This window comes from Chiloscyllium plagiosum, unplaced genomic scaffold, assembly GCF_037043375.1.
Source record: "Chiloscyllium plagiosum isolate Xiang-an unplaced genomic scaffold, Cpla_swu_hap1 HiC_scaffold_3, whole genome shotgun sequence".
NCBI lineage: Eukaryota > Metazoa > Chordata > Chondrichthyes > Orectolobiformes > Hemiscylliidae > Chiloscyllium > Chiloscyllium plagiosum.
In genome coordinates, this window is record NW_028270141.1 from 70,357,727 (window position 1) to 70,381,194 (window position 23,468).

A 23,468-nucleotide genomic window follows, 5' to 3' on the forward strand; every position below is an offset into this window, starting at 1 on the left:
ATATTTGATAGAGAACTAAACTCCTAATAAATTTACTTTTCATTGTATTAATTTAGAGTGAAAAGTCTTCTGGTTCTTGTGTTTCTTTTAGAAACATAAAGTCACATTATGATGGTTACTTTAGTAGCTGCATTTAAAGGGTCTTCAGAATTCAAAGAAAATAATACAACCCAGAAGAAAAACATTAAAACTGAGATAAACCACTGTTTCCATGGATACAGCTTTCTTCTGATGTGGTGCCCTGCAGCATGAGCTTTCTGATACATTTATTGGCATTCTCAGTGGGCCTCCAAAACTGCAAGTGTTGCAGACACACTGTGAACCTTCCAACACTGGATTCATTAGATCAACTCTACCTATGTTCTTTGGTATAAACAATTGTTGCACTTACAAATATTTTACAAACATTTTTCATAGATGCATCTGATTTACACAGTAGATTTTTTATTAAATGCTGGAGACCCAATGTGTTTTATGTCTGCTCTGAAAACCGTTAAGCACTACAGTATTGGATTAAGTTCAAGCTAATGTTAATGTAGAGCAAAATACATTTAGAAAATAAACGAGGAATCCACCCACGTGGCCTTTTCTAGAATGTGTAGTTTAGTTTTGTTGCAATGGGAAAACTTTAAGCAAAACATTTTTTTGTGAAGCATAGTTCAGCACAATTTATTTTGGAATCAACAGAATTTTTAATTCACCTCATGAAGTTCAAAGCTAGTACTAGCATTATGAAGAAACAAGATTGGATATGATTTGGCCAGATCCTTGTTCTTGTATTCAACTAAGGATCTTCTAGTATAACTTCAACAGATGCTACAAGAGCCTTGTCAGCAGTGGCTGGTTGAAAGCCATCTATTCATTCATTCCTCAAGACTGTCATTCATGGTGATTTGCTGTCATTTGTGATTAAATATAATGATCTGCATAATGACAACTGTGACCTTTCCCTTTGTCAGTTCCAATTTAAAGTGTCTATCTCCCACCAGTCCTCTGTCACGATGCAGGAGCTGGAGCGGAAAGAGAGTTAAACAGAGGGTTGAAGATGCACCATTTTATGTGTCGCTTCTCGGCCTTTTGGCTAAGATCAAGTGTCTGTTCTTATCAGGACAGGGGTCGAGTTGCGAGTCATCAGAGCTAGTGGAGATCATCGCTGGATCGTGATTGGACGTTGGAGGATCGTTTGGTTGTGCTGACCTGCTATTGGTGGATCTTCATGCTGGCTTCGGCCTAACGCCAATTCAGGGACCAGCCAACCTCAGAGCTATGGCCTCAACAGCTGCGCGCAGCCCTGGGCAGGGGGTTCAAAACACTGTCCGGGTGTCTGTGAAGAAGCGTACACCAGTCGATCGGACGGTGTTCGTCAAGAAGGTGTTGTTCGAGTGCTGTGGATTCGCCGCAGCAGACGTGTACTGCCTGCAGGATTTCCCTGGGGCAGGCTACTTCGATGTCAACTTCAGGAGCGTGAAGCAATGTGAGCAGCTCCTGAAGGTCTTCAAAGAAAAGGAAGGGGAGCCGCTGTTCTCCATCTTGTCGGCGGTCCCATTGTGTGTGCTTCCTGCACAGAGGAGTCGGGTTGTTACAATCCACATGTACAACCCCTACGTGCCAGCAACTGATGTCCTGACATTCCTGGGAAGATATGTGCAGGTCGAGGGTCAAAGCACCGACGTGGTTGACCCTTTCGGGATCTGGACCAGCAAACGACAGGTCAAGGTAACCCTGAGGGTGGACGCCAGCGGGAATATCCTCTACCCACCCTCCAGCTTTGCTATCGGAGGGAGCAGAGGGTACCTGACTCATGCAGGGCAGCCGAAAGTGTGCCGAACCTGTGGGAGGTCAGGCCACATGGCGGCGGACTGCAAGGTCACGATCTGTCGCAATTGCAAGAAGGAGGGCCACCTGACCAAAGAGTGCAAGGAGTAAAAGAACTGCAATCTGTGCGGGGAGGCGGGCCACGTGTACAGGGCCTGCCCAAGACGAGGAGCCGCCACCTACGCGCAGATGGCCGGAGGCGGGCCACAAAAGGACTGCAAGGCACCGCAAACCGGCAAGGGAATGGTGTCAGGAGGCACGCAACAGGAAGGACAGGCCGGAGCAGAGCAGATGACAGTTACCGGAGAGGTACAGCTGCCGAGCGAAGCTCCGACAGGACAGGCGGAGGAGGCGGAGAAGGGAAAGAAGGAGGCAGAGGAATGGACCGTGGTGAAAAACAGGAAGAGGAAAACCCACCTGGTCACCAAGACCTCCCAGAAAAAGGGGAAAAGGCAGCTGCAAGTGGAAGACATGGACAGCTCTTCGGAGAGTGAGGACGAACGTAAGGAGGGTCATCACCAAAAGAAGAGGCAGAGCGCTGCGAGGAGAAAGGAGAGCAGCAACTGCCAACCAAGGGACGAGCCTCCTGAGGAAATGGGAAACCACCACTCCCCACCAGGTGAAAGCCAGGAGGGACCCACCGCCACACAGCTCCAGGTCACTGGGAGCAGCGACCCTCTGACAGCCCCGCTGTCAGATATAGAAACAGACAGCGTGGACCCTGGTCCCGGCCCGATGACACCGAAGCGGGCAAATGGGCCGAGTGAGGAACTGGACAGCTACCTCAGCCCAGCGAGGGTCCAGCAGTTTGTGTTCTGCATGGGGATGCAGACAGCTACCCCAGAGGGGCAGGACCAGTGACAATCGGGCATGGGTAACTCTACAACCTGTTAACAAAATGGGGTTTAAAATTGCAACTATCAATGTGCGCAGCATAAAATCTGCTGCGTGATGTGTTTCAACTCTGGCCTTCCTGGCCAACGTGAAAGCCGATGTCCTGTTCCTGCAGGAGTGTGGGATACCGCACCTCAGCAGTTACAGGAGATGGTCGAGCTTGTGGGCCCATGGGCCGTCAGTGTGGTCGGGGGGGCAACGATAACCGCTCCTCAGGCCTGGGTATTCTGTTACGGGGAGGCAACTTCACCATCTCCGAGGTTAAGGAGGTGGTGGGCGGGGGCCTCCTCGTCGCTGATGTTACTGACAGAAACGCTCCCGTGAGACTAACCAACGTGTACGCCCCAGCGGGTAAGAGGGAACGGCTGGCCGTCCTGCAGCAGCTTCCACTGTTGCTGGCTACATCCAGGCCGGTCATTCTGGCCGGAGACTTCAACTGTATCATCGATGCAGATGGACGATCTGGCGGGGGGGACAGTAAACTGGACGCCACGTCCAGAGCCCTGATGGACATGGTCAAAGACGCCAAGCTGCACGACGTCTTCAGCACCCCTGCAGACGGAGCGCAGCGTAGATACACCTGGTCACGGGCAGACGGGTCTATCCGCTCAAGGATAGATTACCTGTTTGTGTCCCGAACGCTCTCAGTCAGATCCACCGACGTCAAGCCGGTGTTCTTCTCTGACCACTGCCTCCTGCTGGCCGACTCTCACCTACAGGACGAGCAGCGGGCTGGTAAGGGAACGTGGAAACTGAACACCAAGCTGTTGACCCCGGGAAACATTGAGGAGCTCAAGAGGGATTACGCAGGTTGGAGAACCGTGAAGTCCCTCTTTGAGTCTCCAGCAGACTGGTGGGAAACAGTAAAAGGGAACATCAAGAGGTTCTTCATCCTCAAAGGTGTTCAGGAGGCGAGAGAGAGACGGGGAAAACTGTCCCAGCTCCAGGAAAGTATGCAGAACCTGCTCCTGCTGCAGACGTTGGGGGTCGATGTCACGGAGGACCTCAAGGAGGTGAAGGGCCAGCAAGCCTCGCTCTTTGCCTCGGAGGCCTCCAAGATAATCTTCCGGTCCAGGGTCCGCTCAGTGGAGCAGGACGAGACGTGCTCACGTTTCTTCTTCCAGAAGGTGCACAAAGAGAGCTCCGTGCTCAGCAGCCTGAAGGAAGAAGATGGCTCGGTAACGTCATCTCAGGCTGACGTCATGAGGATCAGCAAATCCTTCTATGCCAGTCTGTACGACGCGAAGCCAACCGACAGCGCGGCCTCCAAGTCGTTCCTGTCCTCTATCACGGAGGTCTTAGACGACGGAACACGAGAGAGGCTGGACCAGCCACTATCTCTGGATGAGCTGACCAAGGCCCTCGAGTCCTTCGAAAAGAATAAAACTCCCGGAAGCGACGGCTTACCGGTCGAGCTCTATTCCGCTCTTTGGGACTTGATTGGCCAGGACCTGCTGGAGGTGTATGTCAGTATGCTTCTGGCAGGTACCATGAGTGAATCCATGAGGAAAGGCATCATCACCCTCATCTACAAGCAGAAGGGGGAGAGGGAAGAAATTAGAAATTGGAGACCGATCTCACTGTTAAACACAGACTACAAAATGTTGTCAAAGGTCATCACCAACCGGGTCAGGTCTGCTCTGGGATCGGTGATTCACCCTGACCAAACCTGTGCTATACCGGGCAGGAAGATTGCTGAGAGTCTCGCACTCCTCAGGGATACGATTGCCTACGTGCAGGACAGGGGGGTGGACACCTGCCTCATCAGCCTGGACCAGGAGAAAGCCTTTGACAGGATATCGCATACATATATGAGGGATGTCCTCTCCAAAATGGGCTTCCGGGAGGGAATCGCTAATTGGATCAGACTGCTCTACACCAACATTGTCAGTGCAGTCTCAATCAATGGGTGGGAATCAGATAGCTTCCCAGTCAGATCTGGAGTCAGGCAGGGCTGCCCTCTCTCTCCTGCCTTGTTTGTGTGTTGCATAGAGCCATTTGCCGAGTCCATCAGGAAGGATACGAGCCTGAAAGGGGTGACTATTCCTGGCAGCGGGGGTCTGCAGGTCAAGGCCTCCCTGTATATGGATGACGTCGCCGTTTTCTGCTCGGATCCGCTGTCCGTGCACAGACTCATGTGCATTTGTGACCAGTTCGAACGGGCCTCGGGGGCCAAGGTAAACCGAGGCAAGAGCGAAGCCATGCTCTTCGGGAACTGGGCCGACCAATCCTCTATCCCCTTCACCGTCAGGACTGACCACCTGAAGGTGCTGGGTATTTGGTTCGGGGGGGCTGGGGCGTGCGCCAAGACCTGGGAGGAGCGGATCAGGAAGGTGAGACAGAAACTGGGCAGATGGGAGCAACGGTCGCTCTCCATCGCGGGTAAGAACCTGGTCATCAGGTGTGAGGTACTCTCAGTATTGTTATACGTGGCACAGGTCTGGCCTATACCCAGAACCTGTGCCGCCGCAGTCACCCGGGCCATCTTCCACTTCGTGTGGAGATCAAAGATGGACCGGGTCCGAAGAGATGTAATGTACAAAGACCGGTGCAATGGGGGAAAAAACACACCCAATGCCACCCTCACCCTGATGGCCACCTTTGTGTGTGGCTGCATCAAGCTGTGCGTGGATCCCCGGTACGCAAACACCAAGTGTCATTACGTACTGAGGTTATACCTGTCCCCGGTGTTGCGAAGGATGGGCCTGGCCTCGCTGCCGCGGAACGCTCCGAGTAGTTGGACCGTTCCGTACCACCTGTCCTTCGTGGAGAAATTTATCAAGAAAAACACCTTTGAGCACAAGTCCATCAGGAAGTGGTCAGCACGTAGTGTCCTTGAGACCCTTCGGGAAAAGGAGAGGGCGGATCCTGTCGAGCGGTTCCCTGAGCAGACTGTCAAAGCCATTTGGCAGAATGCCTCATCGCCAGAACTTTCCAACAAGCACCAAGACATGGCTTGGCTGGTGGTGAGAAGGGCTCTGCCTGTGAGATCATCTATGCACGCCCGGACTCTCTGCTGCACCGCACGCTGCCCTCGAAGCAGCTGCGGGGGGGACGAGACTGTCACACACCTCCTTCTGGAATGTGCCTATGCAGAAGAAGTCTGGAGAGGAATGCAGTGGTGTTTGTCGAGGTTCGTCCCGAGCAGCGCCGTGACGCGGGACTCCGTGCTCTACGGCCTGTTCCCCGGGACGCACACCGAGACGAACATCAACTGTGCCTGGAGGATCATCAACTCGGTGAAGGACGCTCTCTGGGTGGTCCGAAACCTGTTGATCTTCCAGCTGAAGGAGTTGACCCCGACTGAGTGTTGCAGACTGGCACATTCCATGGTCCAGGACTACGTGTTGAGGGACGCGCTGAAGCTTGGGGCAGCTGCCACCAAGGCGCGGTGGGGAAAGACCACCGTCTAACATCTGCCTGCCTAATGAAGAACAGGGGGCCCACGCAGTCATTTGGGCTCCGCTGGCGTCTGAGCTCAATGTAATCGCACCAACCTGTGAATATGAATGATTACCCTGTTTCGATACGTAAAGAAATGGAATGTTTACAGAATGATGACATGTCCAATTGTATAGATTAAATATATATGAATAAAGTATATTTTTGAAATAAAAAAAAATTATGTGTCTTGTGCATTCACCAGCAGCTCAGATACACATGCCTTGGCAGGTAGCTATGTTCTCCCATGGTGAGTCAAACATCACAAGTGTGCAGAAGATTATATTAAAGATGGATGGCAGTGGACAATCCCCTTTGGAGGGCACAAAGCACTCCAAGCTCAGATCAGTGGACACAGATGCTGACACTCAGGCTTTCAGTGAAGCAAACCATTCTGGACGGCCAAGCAAAAAATTGTTATGGTTCTGGCATGTTCAGAGATACTGCACATGATGACAGAGACATGGAGGAGTCCATCTCAGCTACTGTCACAGCATTTGTGCTGATGTCCACTACCATGCAAGGGTGGCCACTTGAGTGGACCATCAGACATAGCGTGAATGTTTGCTCACACCAATGACCAGCATACTCAGTCTGTTAGCTTAAATGGGCCAAAGGAAATTCCATACCTTGCTGAAGTTCAACAAAGTGTGCTCTAGCTTCTCGTTTTCATTCTTTCCAAAGCTGCAGCACAGTCACTGTATTCTTCTTCAGCACCTCTGGTCCTCTCATATTTACCATGCTATGCAAAACACAGCAAACACGCACAATTTGGGGCATCCTTGCAGGTACACACTGAAAGGTACATGCTCAGACTATTAGCCTGCTCAATAAACACTTGTGCTCATGTGGCTTCTGTGATGGAGCTCTTTACAAGTGCTATCGCATGTCCAGGGGTGATGCTAGCTTCGAAGCTGGCCTCCGTTGACTGTGTTCGAAGCTTGAAAAATCGATGATGCATAGGACAGACCGAGGATGAAGGCATTGTGAAATCTTCCTGGATATCTTATACAGATTGCATGAGTATCTTTCAATGGTTACACTACATCTAAATATTAACAAATTCACTCTCAATTGATTGAATACTCCTAGTTTATTTGAGGCCCCCTTGACTGCCAAATGGATACAACCTCTGATTCTCCAAATATGTGAAGACCCAACCAATGTTAATTCTGATGGCCCAATTGTTTTGACTGGCCTTATCTGTGTCACAGTGAATGCCAAACGTGGTATCACTCACCTGCAAGATTCATTTGTTTCAGTGAATGGCAAAATCCAACAGATGTGACTGAGAAATCCCTGGAAGGAGCGGAGGAGGAAACATTCAAGGCTGGAGTGATTTTAATAGATTCTGGATTAGTGGTGCTGGAAGATCACAGCAGTTCAGGCAGCATCCAAGGAGCTTCGAAATCGACGTTTCGGGCAAAAGCCCTTTTATTCCTGATGAAGGGCTTTTGCCCGAAATGTCGATTTCGAAGCTCCTTGGATGCTGCCTGAACTGCTGTGCTCTTCCAGCACCACTAATCCAGAATCTGGTTTCCAGCAACCGCAGTCATTGTTTTTACCTCGTTGATTTTAATAGATGCCTACGTGATCTGCTGGGCAAGAGGTCTCTTTCTAGGAAGGTTGTAGATATTAGCAATAACCAAGCATACCACCACTTCTCAACCAACTCTGTCCTCCACTCCCATGCTAGAGCTGTATCGCCATCCCTTCTGTCCTGTGAAGTGGCAGATGACTGAGCAGACAGCATGTGGTCCTGTTGTAGCTGCTGGTTAGCCTCATCAAAGACTCAAAGTAGAGCTGCATTAGTTGCTTTCATGCCCCTGTGAAGGCTGGCAGCTAGTGAGAACTGATCAAAAATGTAGACGTTGACAGAGACGATCCCCAAAGAACTGCAGTAAAAGTACAGTCTCAGACTAAATCTTACAGACAAAAGCCTGTAAATATGTGTAATGCTGTCAGAATATAAAAGCTTTCAGCTTGCCAATTTCACAACCCTGTCATAGAACACAGAACAGTACAGCACAGTACAGGCCCATCGGCTCTCAGTGTTGTGCCGGTCTTTTATTTTACTCTAAGGTCAGACTAACCTACATAGCCTTCATTGTACTAGCTTGCATGCACCTGTCCAAGAGTCGCTTTAATGTCCTTAATGTATCTGACTCTACTTCCACTGTTGGCAGTGCATTCCAGGCACCCACCACTCTCTCTGTAAAGAACCTCCCTCTCACATCTCCCCTGAATCTTCCTCCAATTATCTAAAAATTATGCCCTCTCATGACAGATATTTCCCTCATGGGAGAAAGCCTCTGTCTATTCATTCTAAGCCTCTCAACATCTTGTACACCTCTATCAAGACACTTCTCATCCTCTTCGCTCCAATGAGAAAAGCCCTAGCTTCCTCAACCTTTTTCATAAGACATGCCCTTCAGGTCAGACAGCATCCTGGTAAATCTCGTCTGCACCCTCTCTAAAGCTTCCACATCTTTCCTATAATAAGGTGACCAGAACTGAACACAATATTCCAAGTGTGGTCTAATCAGGGCTCTACACAGATGCAGCATAACCTCGCAGCTCTTAAACTCAATCCGCTGCTAATTAAAGCCAACACATTATATGCCTTCTTAACAACCCTATCAACTTGGGTAGCAACTTTGAGGGACCTATGGACATGGACCCCAAGATCTGTCTGTTCCTCCACACTGCCTTTAACCCTGAATTCTGCATTCAAATTCGACCTTACAAAGTGAATTAATTCACACTTTTCCAGGTTGAACTCCATCTGGCACAAATCAGCCCAGTTCTGCATCCTGTCAATGTCCCGCTGCAAACTACAACAGCCCTCCACACCATCCACAACTCCACTGACCTTCATGTCGTCGGCAAACTTACTAACCCACCCTTCCACTTCCTCATCCAAGTCATTTATAAATATCACAAACGACAGAGGTCCCAGAAACGATCCTTGCGGAACACCACTGGTCACCAAGTTCCAGGCTGAATAGTTTCCATCTACCACCATCTGCTGTCTTCTATGGACCAGCCAATTCTGTATCCAGATAGCCAGATTTCCTTGTATCCCATGCCTCCTTACTTTCTGAATGAGCCTGCCTTGGGGAACCTTACCAAATGATTTGCTAAAATCCGTATACAGAGGGACCTTGATTATCCAAACAACATGGGTGGAGAGTATTTTGTTCAGCTAATTGAATGTTCAAATAATCAAACACTGAATAAGCACAGTTTAGCCAAGCATCAGGACCTTGCGATCTTGTTCGGATAATCTGAAATTCGGATAATTGAATGCTGGATAATCAAGGTTCCTCTATACACCACATTCACTGCTCTGCCTTCATCAATGTGTTTTATCACACCCTCAAAGAATTCAATAAGGTTTGTGAGGCATGACCTGCCCCTCACAAAACCATGCTGTCTATCTCTAATCAAACTATGGTTTTCCAAGTAATCATAAATCCTTTCTCTCAGAATCCTCTCTAATACTTTACCCACCACTGACATAAGACTGGCTGGTCTGCAATTTCCGGGATTATCCCTATTCCCTTTCTTGAACAAGGGAATACCACCCTCTGATCATCTGGCACTACTCCAGGGGACAGTGAGGATGCAATAATCATTGCCAAAGCTACAGCAAACTCTTCCCTCGCTTCCTATGTGGCATATCCCGTCTGGCACAGGGGATTTATCTCTCCTTAAGTTTTTCAAAATTTTCAGCACATCCTCCTTCCTAACATCAACCTGTTCTAGCATATCAATCTCTTTCACGCCGCCCTCAGAAATGTCAAAGTCCCTCTTAGTAGTGAATACTGAAGTAAAGTATTCATTAAGGACCTCCCCACTTCCTCTGACTCCAGGCACCGGTTTCCCCACGATCCTTGATCAGCCCTATCCTCACTCTGGCCATCCTCTTGTTCCTCACATAAGTGTACAATAAGTGTAGGATTAACGTTTTCCTTAATCCTACCCACTACAGCTTTTCCATGCCCCTTTCTAGCTCTCCTAAGTCCATTCTTCAGTTCCTTCCTAGCTACCTTGTAACCCACTAAAGCCCTGTCTGATCCTTGCCTCCTCAACCTTAAGCAAGCTTCCTGCTTTCTTTCGACTAGATGTTCCACATCCCTTATCACCCAAGGTTCTTTCAAACTACCATCACTTCCTTGCTTCAGTGTCCAGCACTGTCAGCAAGTGCTTCCTAAACAACCACCACATTTCTGTTGTGCATTTCCCTGAGAACATCTGTTCCCAATTCAATCCCCCAGTTCCTTCCTAATAACATTATAATTCCCCAGCCCCCAATTAAATACTTTCCCATACTGTCTGCTCCTATCCCTCTCCATCATGACCATAGCAGATGTCAGGGAGTTGTGGTCACTATCACCGAAATGCTCTCTCATTGAGAGATCTGACACTTGGCATGGTTTGTTGCCAAGCAGCAAATCCAATATGACCTCCCCTCTAGATGGCCTATCTACATATTGCATCAGGAACCCTTCTTATACATACCTGACAAAAACTGCCTCATCCAAAATATTTGAATTAAGAAAGTTCAAATCAATATTGGAGAAGTTAAAGTCACCTATGATGACAACCCTATAACTTTCCAAAATCTGCCCCCAATCTGTTTCTCCATGTTTTTATTGCTATCAGATCTGTAGAAAACTCCCAATAAAGTGAATGCTCCTTTCCTGTTTCTGACATCCATCCATACTGACTCTGTAGACAAACCCTCCTTGATGACCCTTTCTGCAGCTGTGACACTATCCTTGATTGGCAATGCCGCTCCTCCACCTCTCTTACCTTCCCCCCATTTCTTTTGAAACATCTGAACCCTGGAACATCGAAAAACCATTCCTGCCCCTGTGATATCCAAATCTCTGTAACAGCCACAACATCATAGTTCCAAATACTGATCTATGTCAATCTCTGTTGTGCTTTTGCCTGATTGAACCTGGCAAATTGGGAACAGTTTGGGAAGGGTGTGTACAGGCAGTTAAAGCCAGTTGGTTTTTAGATATTTAAGCCGCCTCGACTGTGTCATGGAGTGTCCTTGTTGGCAAGTTGGTAAAGTTTCAATGCTGCAAAACGCTCTAAAACTCAATGTAATTATGAGCTGATAGCTATTACAAAGCGGGCGGCATGGTGGCTCAGTGGTTAGCACTGCTGCCTCACAGCGCCAGAGACCTGGGTTCAATTTCCGCCTCAGGCAACTGACTGTGTGGAGTTTGCACATTCTCCCCATGTCTGTGTGGAATTCTACCGGGTGCTCCGGTTTCCTCCCACAGTCCAAATAAAATGTGCAGGTTAGGTGAATTGGCCATGCTAAATTGCCCGTAATGTTAGGTGAAGGGGTAAATATAGGGGAATGGGTCTGGGTGGGTTGCACTTCAGCGGGTCGGTGTGGACTTGTTGGGCCGAAGGGCTGTTTCCACACTGTAAGAAATCTAATCTAATCTAAAAATACGTTGAATTTGTGTTCAAGTCAAACAATAGTTAAAAAAACTGAATGAAAATTTGAGATTTTAGCTCTTGACATCCAAGGTTAATCCCAACTTCTAAACATTCTCAGGATTTGTTTAATTCAGACATTCTCACATTTGTCTGTTACATGTCAAGTCAGTAGTCTGTCAACATGTAACATGAGACACCTCTTGAAGGGAGAATCAGAAGACAGACTCACGGGCCGCTTGGACCAGACAGAGAAAGTATCCCTGGCTGCCAGGAAAGTGTGTGAAAATGAGGTGAATCTGAAGATATAATTGAAGCACCTGATGCCTATATCTTCATATTCAGCAAACGGCTATAATGAAGGGTAGGGCAGAATTTGTGTGGCAGAGAGTTAGAAAGCCTTTTGAAAGACCTTGCGTTGTCATTATTCATCTATTTACAGAAAAAAACCCCAGTGACCAGCTTCACTGAGTGATTCCTCTCAATTTGAAACGAAAATGAAATTATGCTTCCACACTTTATTCTAATTAAATAGTTCACTTTGTGTTTCTTTAAATTACTTAAATGAATTACAAGGAATGAAACTAGCACTAATGCTTCATGCACTTATTGTTGTGAGGTTGGACTGTAACTATCTGGTTCTGGATCAATGGTGCTGGAAGAGCACAGCAATTCAGGCAGCATCGAGGAGCTTCAGCAAAATCGACGTTTCGGGCAAAAGCCCTTCATCAGGAATAAAGGGCATCCTGATGAAGGGCTTTTGCCCGAAACGTCGATTTTGCTGAAGCTCCTCGATGCTGCCTGAACTTCTGAGCTCTTCCAGCACCATTGATCCAGAATCTGGTTTCCAGCATCTGCAGTCATTGTTTTTACCTTGTAACTATCTGGTAACTGCCTCTCACAAATTATATTCACTGACATAGTTGTAAATACTGTTGAACATGTAAGAATCCTATCACTTGTCTCTACAGATATCCTTCTATTTAACACCCAGGAGAACATTATAAACAACTTGTCATTCTGCAGACTGGAATACCTCTAAGATTATTTACAATACTTTAGCGTTACTAATCGCAAAATGTTTTGTTTATCTATCTCGTGTTAATGACCAGTCAACAAAGCAGTCAGGAGTTTAAGTCTCTAACTTTAATGACTCATGTTTGATTTCAGTTAGAATCGGTTGAAGGCCCAAATAATAATTCCTTAAATATTAAATAATACACAAATATGGTCAAACATTTTCACCGTTGTAACATATGGGGCCAGAGTTTGAGTATATATCAAATACATTAGACTTACAAAATCAGAATGGTTACAGCAGAGAAGTACAGAAAGAGGCTATTCAGCCTGTTGTATTGTGCCAGCTCTCTGGAAGAGAATTCAGCTTTTCTACTCTCTAAAATAGCTGATTATACTTGTTCTAAAATAAAGACTACAATTTGGTGCAACTGGATGCTAGAGAAGGAAATACCCATCCCCAATCGATCTCTGCAAATTTAAAGACAAAGAAAGCCATATTATCTATGTTCTGATCTGCCAAGCTTCAAGGTTATTTCCTGCTCCATGCAGAAGAACTTACAGGCACACGTAAGCTTCTTGTAATTAATGTTATCAGTGATGCTAATGTGAATGTCCCATGTTGTCACGATGAAGGAGATTATTTGGATTATCACAACTCCTAACATCCTTATTCATGAAGCTTCCACAGAGAAAGACATTATGAAACTCTCAGCTAGATAGATCTTCCTCTATCAATAGAATTGGAAATTGGGAAATGCTCCAGCATTGCTAAATCAGTATGTTGCTCACAGTTCAGACAGCTGGCAAATTTGTATTTATCCCAGATTAACAGCCTGGCAAATTCTGCTGGCAACATGATGAATTATTTTTTTTTAGTATAATGTAGTTGCTTTATAGCATATGCTTTTACCTCCCTCATCTGAATCTTAATGCAGCAAGATTACAGAAACGTTATACTTTTGGCTGAAAATAGGCAGCTTATTTGCACTCAGTTAATGCCTTTTGCCTTGCATAATGAATATTAACAAAGGAAACTGTGTACTTCAACACATTTAGCATTCTGTACCATGAAAAATATACTGTATCTGAAAGATAAGTCACTTTATTTAAAAGAAATTGATATGAGATAATAGTTTGCAGATAAAAGTACAGCTCAGTGGTGTGATGAAAAGAGGATATTATTTACTCCATTGTGCTGTAATTAAAGTTGTCTCTGATCCCAAGGTACCAGCGCAGGAAACTGTTACATATTTTCTGTTGTTTAACCTGTTGCGCCACTTCAGATAGAATGCTGTGGGACATCCTTGAGCACTAATGACTTGAATGTAAGCTTTCAAATATGCATACATCTGTTCTTTCTTGAGTTTTGAAATGAAGCATTATTATGATCTCTCTCCCACTCTTAAAGAAGATGTAAGTTTAAATTCCAGAGTCCCTTAATAGGAAGAGTAAAAAATTCAAATGGTGCTGTGCTGTACCTCATATCGTTGCTAAGCTGTTTGTGAATATAAAGTGCCAAGTGCCATTTAATTAAATTAACTTGAAGATTTGATTAATTTTAGATTAACAGCTGAGTTCAGAACCTCCTACTCAACAATCAACCAATCTATTTACCCTGGCCCAGTCATAGAAAATTAGTTCCTTGTATGAATTGGTCCCCACACTCCATGTTCCTCAGAACAACTTCCAGCAGAATAATTTCCATTTGTAGCTATCTGTTCTGGATTAAGCAAAAATGTGTCAAAGATTAAATGGCCATTTCATAAATAAAGGTTCATTGAAGATGTATTTTCACGATGTATAATAAATTACATACATAATAATGTAACTTTTCATTTATGGAAAGCTAAACTTTTATCATCAGCTTTTGATTTTATAGAATGAAGCAGATAATTTAAGAAGAAAACAAAATGGCATGAATAAAAGAATGCAACAGTTCTACCATTTCTTATTTCTCTTCCCTTTCACTCCTAAACTGCACTGTGAGCATCAGATTAAAGAATAGTATGGAGATTGATTCCCTAGTCAACAGCAAAACTGCTCCAGGAATAGCCAAAGGAAGGTATTTAGACTTGCCTCCTTTCTTGTAAGGAAGCAGAGTAATAAAATTCTTAAGAAGGAGAGGAATTGAAGTGGGAAAGATATTTCAACTGTTAATCAGCTTTGCTAATCTTGTGGACGATGGAGAGTTGGGAGAGTTTGAGCCCATAAATGACAAGGTGCTAAGTGCAGGTACACCAGATTAATAAAGAAAATTAATGGAATGTTGGTTTTTATAACTAAAGGAATAAATATAAAGGTAAGGAAGTATTGTTGCAATGATACAAGACATTGGTGAGACCGCACCAATTGTACTGTGCGCAGTTTTAGTCCCCTTACTTGAGGAATGATATACTAGCATTGGAGGCAGTTCAGAGGAAGTTCACTCGATTGATCGCAGAGATGAGAGGTTTGCTGTATGAAGAGAGATTGAACAGTTTCAGCCTCTTCTCTCTGGAATTTAGAAGAATTAGGGGAGATCAGATTGAGGTATTCAAGATGATGAGAGGTATGGATAAGGTATGGAGCGGAAACTTTCTCCTGTCGAGCATTCTACGACGAGAGGTCATAGTTTTAGGATAAGGGGCAGCAAATTTAAAACAGAGTTGAGGAGAAACTACTTCTCCCAAAGAGTTGTGAACCTTTGGAATTTGCTACCCCAAAATACAGTGGATGCTGGGACAGTGAGTAAATTTAAGGCAGAGTTAGACTTTTGATTAGTAATGGATTGAAAGGATATGGAGAGAAGGCAGGAAAGTGGGGGTGAGGAGCGTTTCAGCCATGTTCGACTTGATGGGCTAAAGAGCCTCTTTCTGTGCTGTATGATTCTATGACAGTGTGTCTATGTCAGTTGAAAAGAGCTACCCAGCGTAGTTTAGTTTCTAACAATTGGTCTGCAGCCTTATACGTTGCACCACCTAAGTTCACATCCAATAATATTTTAAATGTAATGGGAGTTTCTGTCCCTATCCAGATCCTGACCAGCCTCTGAGTGAAAACTCCTCAATTTGCCTTGAAATCTTCTATCAATCATATTTCAGCCTTGCCTTGTCATGCTCGATCAGCTACAGTTTACCTAATCTCTCCTTGTAATTAATTCTCCAGTGATGAAAAACTTCCTTGTGACACCCTTGTGAATCTCTACTGTGCTCTTATCTAGTGAGATCACATCGAACTGGCTGCAGTACTCCAGCTACAGCCTAATGTTTTATAACATAACTTTGCTGATCTTATGACCAAGGTGACATGCCTATGTGATTATAATATTGGGTTGAATCAGTCAAGGGTCTGAGCAACATGGACGATCGCAAGATTTGCACAGAAGTGGACAAGACCTGAAATGCCTATCTTAATGTCAGAGAATCTCATTCTAGCATTTATGTTTATGATAAGCAATGTGATGAGTTTTTTGATGTGCAAGTTGCCAATTAAGGGACATTATAGCTTGTTAAACACTTTATTGATGTCCAATTTGCTCATTAATATCCAGCTTTGCAGCTTATAAAGCATGTAAAGGACATTATAAAATCTGGATATGCAACTCAGAGCTGGTACTCTTCAACTGCTCCGGAAGACTACATGTTGGGCACCGGGTACCAACATCTCAGGACACATTCTGTGTCATGCATACCCTACATCCACAGTAACTGGCACCAGATAAGTGTTCGCCTCTAAGAACCCTCATTGGACAGCTCTGGCCCACTTGCAGGATGCTGCCACACTTCAATGCTACACCTTGGGCAATTTTCATTGTAATGCTGCTGTAAGGTCAGAGAGCACTCAAGAACACACATCCATCTCAACGAGTGGGCCAGGCTGCAGCTTGAGGCTCTTCACTCATTGACCATAAAGCCATAAATTGGCTATTGTTCAAGATGGTACGGTGCTCTTGAGCCTGGGGCCACTGCACCCTGTCTTCTCTTCGGTTTTCCCTTTCTTTCTCATTTCCTTTTTCTGTTTAGATTTTGTTTTGAATTACCTTCTGGGGAGAGCTCTATTGTGGTGGCATCAGCAACAATGGCATCAATGATGAAGGCGAAAAGTGGCTTTGTCGGGATCTGAAGGGTGGCAGCGACTGGTGAGCCCGCAGTGGGGACTCTGGTAGTGGCCTCGATGAGGCAGTTGATGGAGAAATGAAAAGGGGCCCAGCATCGGCTGCTACATTGGCAGACGCAATTTCGGTGAGGTACACCCAGCAGCAAAAGATGGTGCCTGAGGTGCAGTGACTTCGATGTTGGTTGGGTCCAGTGCTGGCAGCAGTGAAGTGGTGGCAGAAGGGTTATGGACTCTCTTTAAGCTATTTCTTTTTATTTTTTAAGATTATTCTTAAACTATTCAAAATGGCACCGGATCACAAATACAGTAGAAGCTTTTCACTATTTTACTGCATCTTTCACTGTAAAATATATGTGACAATAAAATTATTCATTCATTCAGGTGTAGGAGCAGAAGCAGCCCATCAAGTTTGCTCAGCCATTCAATAAGATCATGTCTGGTAATTCTCAATTCCATTCACTGCCTTATCCCCATAATCTTTGATTCCCTTACTGATTAAAAATCAGAGTCGAGAAGTGTGGTGCTGGAAAAGCACAGCCAGTCAGGTAGCATCCGAGGAGCAGGAGAATCGATGTTTCAGGCATAAGCCCTTCATCAGGAATGAGGTTTGTGGGTCAGGGCTGAGAGATAAAGGGGAGTGGGGTGGAGTTGAGGGAGCTTGCTGAGAATGCGATAGGTCAATGAAGGGGTGAAAGTGATAGGTCAGAGGAGGGTGGAGCAGACAGGTGGGAAGGAAGATGGGCAGGTAGCACAGGTCAAGAGGGCAGTGCCGAGTTGGAAGGTTGGGGCTGGGGTAAGGTAGGGGCAGGGGAAATGAGACAACTGGTGAAATCCATATTGATCCTGTGTGGTTGGACTATGTGTCAGTCCTCACTTTCTCCTGCAGCTTAGGGCGGCATGGTGGATCACAGCACTAGGGACCAGGGTTCGATTCCAGCCTCGGGCAATTGTCTGTGTGGAGCTTGCACACATTCTCCCTGTGTCTGTGTGGGTTTGATCTGGTTTCCTCCCACAGGTCAGGTAAGTTAGCCATGCTAAATTGCCCATAGTGTTAGGTGCATTAGTCAGAGGGAAATGGGTCTGGGTGGGTTACTCTTCGGAGGGTCAGTGTGGACTTGTTGGGCTGAAAGGCCTGTTTTCCACACTATAGGGAATCTAATCTTAGGAATTTGTCCTCTGGTCCTAGATTCTCCCACAGGGGAAATAACTTCAACCCATCAACCTTGTCATGCTGTCTAAGAGCCTTTTATGTTTCAATAACTACCATTCTTCCAAACTCAAATGAGGTCCATACTACTAAACCTTTTTTCATAAGAAAGTCCCACATATCCAAGAACCAACCGAGCAAAACGTTTTGGGCTCTCCAATGCCAGTAATTCCTTCCTTCGATAAAGGGACAAAAACTGTTCACAGTATTGTCATTTTAAAAAGGCCTCCCTACTTTTATACTTCAATCCCTTTGAAATAAAGGCCGACATTTCATTTGCCTTCCCTGCTGAATTCAGATGCTAGCATTTTTGTAATTCATGCACAAGAACTCCCAAATCTCTCAATGCTGCAGCTTTCTATAGTCTTTCTTATCTTAATGAATATTCTTCTTGCTAAAGTCCATAACCTCACATTTTACCACATTACACTCCATACACCAAGTTTTTGTCCATTCACTTGTGTCATCCTCACAACTTGCCTTCCCATCTGTTTTTGCATCATCTGAAAACTTGGCAACAGCACATTCTCTTTCCTCATCCGAGTCATTGATCCCTATGGCATTCCACAGGTTGCTATCATGAAAATGTCCCTTTTATCACAATCCTCTGTCCTCTATCTTGTTAGGTAGCCTAAAGTATGGTACCTCATCAAATGCTGTCATGCGTTAATTCATTCTGAGCACACAAACACGCTCACAGAATCCTTGCCTTGTATTGCACTTGTTTGCCTTGCTTTTGTGAGCTGCGCCCGTCAGCCAAAGCTGTAGGTTCATATTACTTCTGAAACAAACAAAAACAGAAAGTGCTGGAGAAACTCAGTCATGCAAAGAAGCAGTGGAACGGTAATGCTGAGATAGAGTCACAGAGTCAGAGAGATATATAGCATGGTCCAACTTGCCAATGCCGACCAGATATCCAAACCCAATATAGTCCCACCTGCCAGCACCCGGCCCAAATCCCTCCAAACCCTTCCTATTCATATATCCATCCAGATACCTTTTAAATGTTGAAATTGTACTAGCCTCCACCACTTCCTCTGCCAGCTCATTCCATATACGTACTACCCTCTACATGAAAACGTTGCCCCTAAGGTCCCTGTTATACCTTTCCCCTCTCACCCTAAATCTATGCCCTCTAGTTCTGGACTCCCTCACCCCTTTGTCTGTTTATCCTATCCATGCCCCTCATGATTTTATAAACCTCTGTAAGGTCACCCCCAGCCTCCGACACTCCAGGGAAAACAGCCCTGGCCTATTCAACCTCTCCCTACAGCTCAAATCCTCCAACCCTGGCAAATCTTTTCTGAACCCTTTGAAATTTTACAACATCTTTCCAAAAGGAAGGAGACCTGAATTGCACGCAATATTCCAACAGTGGCCATACCAATGTCCTGTACAGCTGCAACATCACCTCCCCACTCCTGCACTAAATACTCTGACCAATAAAGGAAAGCATACCAAACACCTTCTTCACTATCCTATCTACCTGCGACTCCACTTTCAAGGAACTATGAACCTACACTCCAAGGTCTCTTTATTAAACACTCCCTACCTTACCATTAAGTGTATAAGTCCTGCTAAGATTTGCTTTCCCAAAATGCAACACCTCGCATTTATCTATATTAAACTCCATTTGCCACGCCTCAGCCCACTGGCCCATCTGATCAAGATCCTGTTGTAATTTGAGGTAACCTTCTTCGCTGTCCACTACACCTCCAATTTTGGTGTCATCTGCAAACTTATTAACTATATCTCTTAAGCTTAATCCAAATCATTTATATAAATGATGAAAAGTAATAGACCCAGTACTGATCCATGGGACACTCCACTGGTCACAGGCCTACAGTCTGAAAAACACCACCCTCTGTCTTCTACCTTTGAGCCAGTTCTGTATCCAAATGGCTAGTTCCTCCTGTATTTCATGAGATCTAATCTAGCTAACTGGTTTCCCATGGGGAACCTTGTCAAACGCCTTACTGAAGTCCAAATAGATCACATCTACCCCTCTGCCCTCATCAATCCTCTTTGTCACTTCTTCAAAAAACTCAATCAAGTTTGTGAGACATGATTTCCCATGGACAAAGCCATGTTAACTATTCCTAATCAGTCCTTGCCTTTCCAAATACATGTACATTCATTCCCTCCAACAACCTGCCAACCACCGACATCAGGCTCACTGGTCTATAGTTCCCTGGCTTGTCCTTACCACTTTTCTTAAACAGTGGCACCAGGTTAGCCAAACTCCAGTCTTCTGGCACCTCACCTGTGACTATCGATAATACAAATATCTCAGCACGAGGCCCAGCAATCACTTCCCCAGCTTCCCACAGAGTTCTAGGGAACACCTGATCAGGTCCTTCTCTAATGTGAACTGCTATGTTTCATTGTGCTGTTAGATAGAGGCTTGTAACTTTCCAGCGACATGAGTTAGGCCACAAATGTTCACAGAAATTTGTTGGAATTTTGTACTAATGATGCCATCTTGCCTGAGATTAGCACCCACTTACCCTTGCACCTTTCCCTTTTCATGATGTGTTTAAAGCATTTTACATATTTCCTCAACTCTAAAAGAATAAAGAGCAGAATTTTTATCAGGCAGAAGATGGTTGAATATTCTTTTTGGTTCCAATATCGAACTCTCCCTCCCCTTCTTGCATATATTCATCACATTCACACCCTACCAAATCATCTGAATTTCAGAAGACATTTTTTTTTCCAAAGCTAAACTTTGGCTTTGCTACAATTAAGAACCATCTGATGATTTTGGAAAATGCACACTTTAATAACTTATATTGGCCTGGTTAAACTTCAGCCAACAAACCTAACTCAGTCATGATTGAGTTTTTTGAAGTAACAAAGAGGATTGGTGAGGGCAGAGTGGTACAAGTGATCTATATAGACTTCGGTCAGGCATTCGACAAGGATCCCCATGGGAAACTGGTTAACTAGGCATCATGTAACAGCAAAAGTACATGCTTCATCTTCTGCTGCCTGAAAGTTGCTGTCTTTAGTCATTTCATTTCTATAGTATTTTTATACGTTTTTCTTTCATTCATTTCCTTTCTTTCTTTTATCCCTCATTATTTATCAAGCCACATGAAACATTCCAGTTTCCTCTTCTACCACATCCAATTTTTTTTTATTGACTGATCACAGACATCCTTTTACTTTCTTTAGCTGTCTTCAATCAATCAATTATTGTGGATTTCTGTTACTTAGTTTTATCTGTTAGAAACAGTACAGATGCAAAAACATGGCAAAGTTAAAAGCAGATAAATGAACAGTTTGGCTTAAAGATGCAGCTGTAGGCAGACTAACTGAAAAGTTGTCAATGCTCCACTCTATGCATAACCGCAAATCTATTTTTACAAACGCCTAAGTATTGCCAGTTATGGGTCAGTACAAATCCAATATAATCTATGCTTGTGAAAGCATTCCTAATTATATTAGTATCTATACCTCTGTGCCTTGAGTTTTACATGTTCATTTTCATCTTTAAATACCTTCCCCTCCCAAAACTGGGTTGGCTTGCTTCATCATCTTGACTCCTCTTCATTCCTCATGACTTCAGCCTCCACTGCACTCACATTTGTTTTGCCTCACCATTGCTGTGCTGCCTTCGGATAACCAAATCCTGATCTCTGAAGCTCTATTTGCATTTTTTGGTCAATTGTTATTAAATTTTGTATCAAAATCCACTTGATCAAACAAACTATTTGCTGCTACCAAATACATCCAATCTTGCCATGCTCTTTTTTCTTGTCATGGTGGTCACTTTCTGTGTGACTGTACGAAACACATTCTGTGCTGCATACGATTGTTGGTGCAGGCAGAATATTTTTGTTTTGGAATTTTATGTGCAAGATGGAACATGTAGAAACAAATAGCATATGAAGGAATTAATATGTGATCAAAAATGTTATGCCAACTGTAACATTATTGAGTATGGATGTCAGAGGCAATGCAGTCCCATTGTGGTCAGTGCAATGCTGAAAATGCCACAACTATTTCTAATTGCCATAAAGAAACAGTCCTTCAGGCTAATACTGAAGGAATACATGAATAGCACTTGCACATTGAAATGTCCATTCCTGATGTGTGCAGAGGATGAGGGCTGGATAACCAATTTTTGGGAGGCTAATCCCTTTTTCAAGACAACTTATATCAATCCATTAATGCATGCAAGCATCAAGAGGCCTTGATGTGCCATTGGCTGACCTGTCCTTTTCCTTCCTATCACAAAAACACAACATTAATCCACAGGCAGTTTGTGTGGCTCGCCTGAGAACTGGGCAGCACGATGGATGAGTGGTTAGCACTGCTACCTCACAGTGCCAGGGACCTGGATTTGATGCCAGCCTCGGGTGACTGTGTGGAGGTTGCACGTTCTCCCTGTGCCTGCATTGTTTTCTCTGGGTGCTCTAGTTTCCTCCCACAATCCAAAGATGAACATGTTAGGTGAATTGGCCATGCTAAATTGCCCATAGTGTTCAGGGATGTGTAGGTTAGGTGCATTAGGCAGGGGAAATGTAGAATAATAGGGTAGGGGAATGGGTCTGGGTGGGTTACTCTTCGGGGGGTTGGTGTGGACTTGTTGGGCTGAAGGGCCTGTTTCCACACTGTAGGAATTCTACGATGAGCTTACATTACCATGTGGGGTAAGCAACTGGTATGGCGATGAGCTCTGGAGTACTTGCCCAAATCATTTATATACAGTACCAGGTCCTTTGAGGATTGCTGAAAAGTGGCAGCAATTAAGTTGTTACAATGAATTTTGTGGGACCAGGAGAATGAGGAACATCATGCTGTAGATTTGTTTAGTTTATCCTTGTCAGTTCATCTTTGTAGAGGAGCAACTCGATTGGTTCCATTGTCTCAAATTCCTCCACTAATCCCACTGCAAATCACAAATTGTTTTCCACACAGGAAACACATGGGCACCTTTGCAAATGAAATTAAACTGAGACATAACTGTAAAAATGGTTTGGATTCATACTGGTGACATTGGACAAACATTTTCATATCTTCCTATAATTAAAATTAATCCCACTGTGTCTGCGTTGATACTGCCTACCACCAAAGCAAATTACATTAATCCCACTAGTTCCCTGCTGTTTGCTCATACTTGTTTCTGAAAGCTGATCTTTTTTCACCAATTGCTACAGGAGAACAGACCATTCTTGTTCATCATTTCTTTAGATAGTCATACAGAGATAACCCAACTATGTATGTTTAATTAACAGGAGAAAGGCTCCAAATAGTTTATGTCACAATTCGCTTCATTAAAAAAAACTAGTTATTCTAGGCAATACTGATACATTAACTAGTGCCTTGTTGTCCATGACTCAGTTGAACAGGTTCTCTTCAGCATTTCCACATACAGTGAAAAGTAATATACTTCAAGAAACCATCTACAAGACAACACTGTCAACATAGTGGAAGCAAAGATGTAAATATACTGACTGGTTCAATAATATTTCCATCTTTGGGTCCGGTGTGTGTTTTCAGAACATCGGATGATCTACAACTG

The 23,468-nt window shown here is 44.6% G+C and overlaps 1 protein-coding gene across 4 annotated transcripts in view; it reads right to left on the minus strand.

The window, feature by feature from the left end:
• akap7 (A-kinase anchoring protein 7) overlaps positions 1–23,468 on the minus strand; it is a 218,456-nt gene that overhangs the window by 71,069 nt on the left and 123,919 nt on the right. The window lies entirely within an intron of this gene.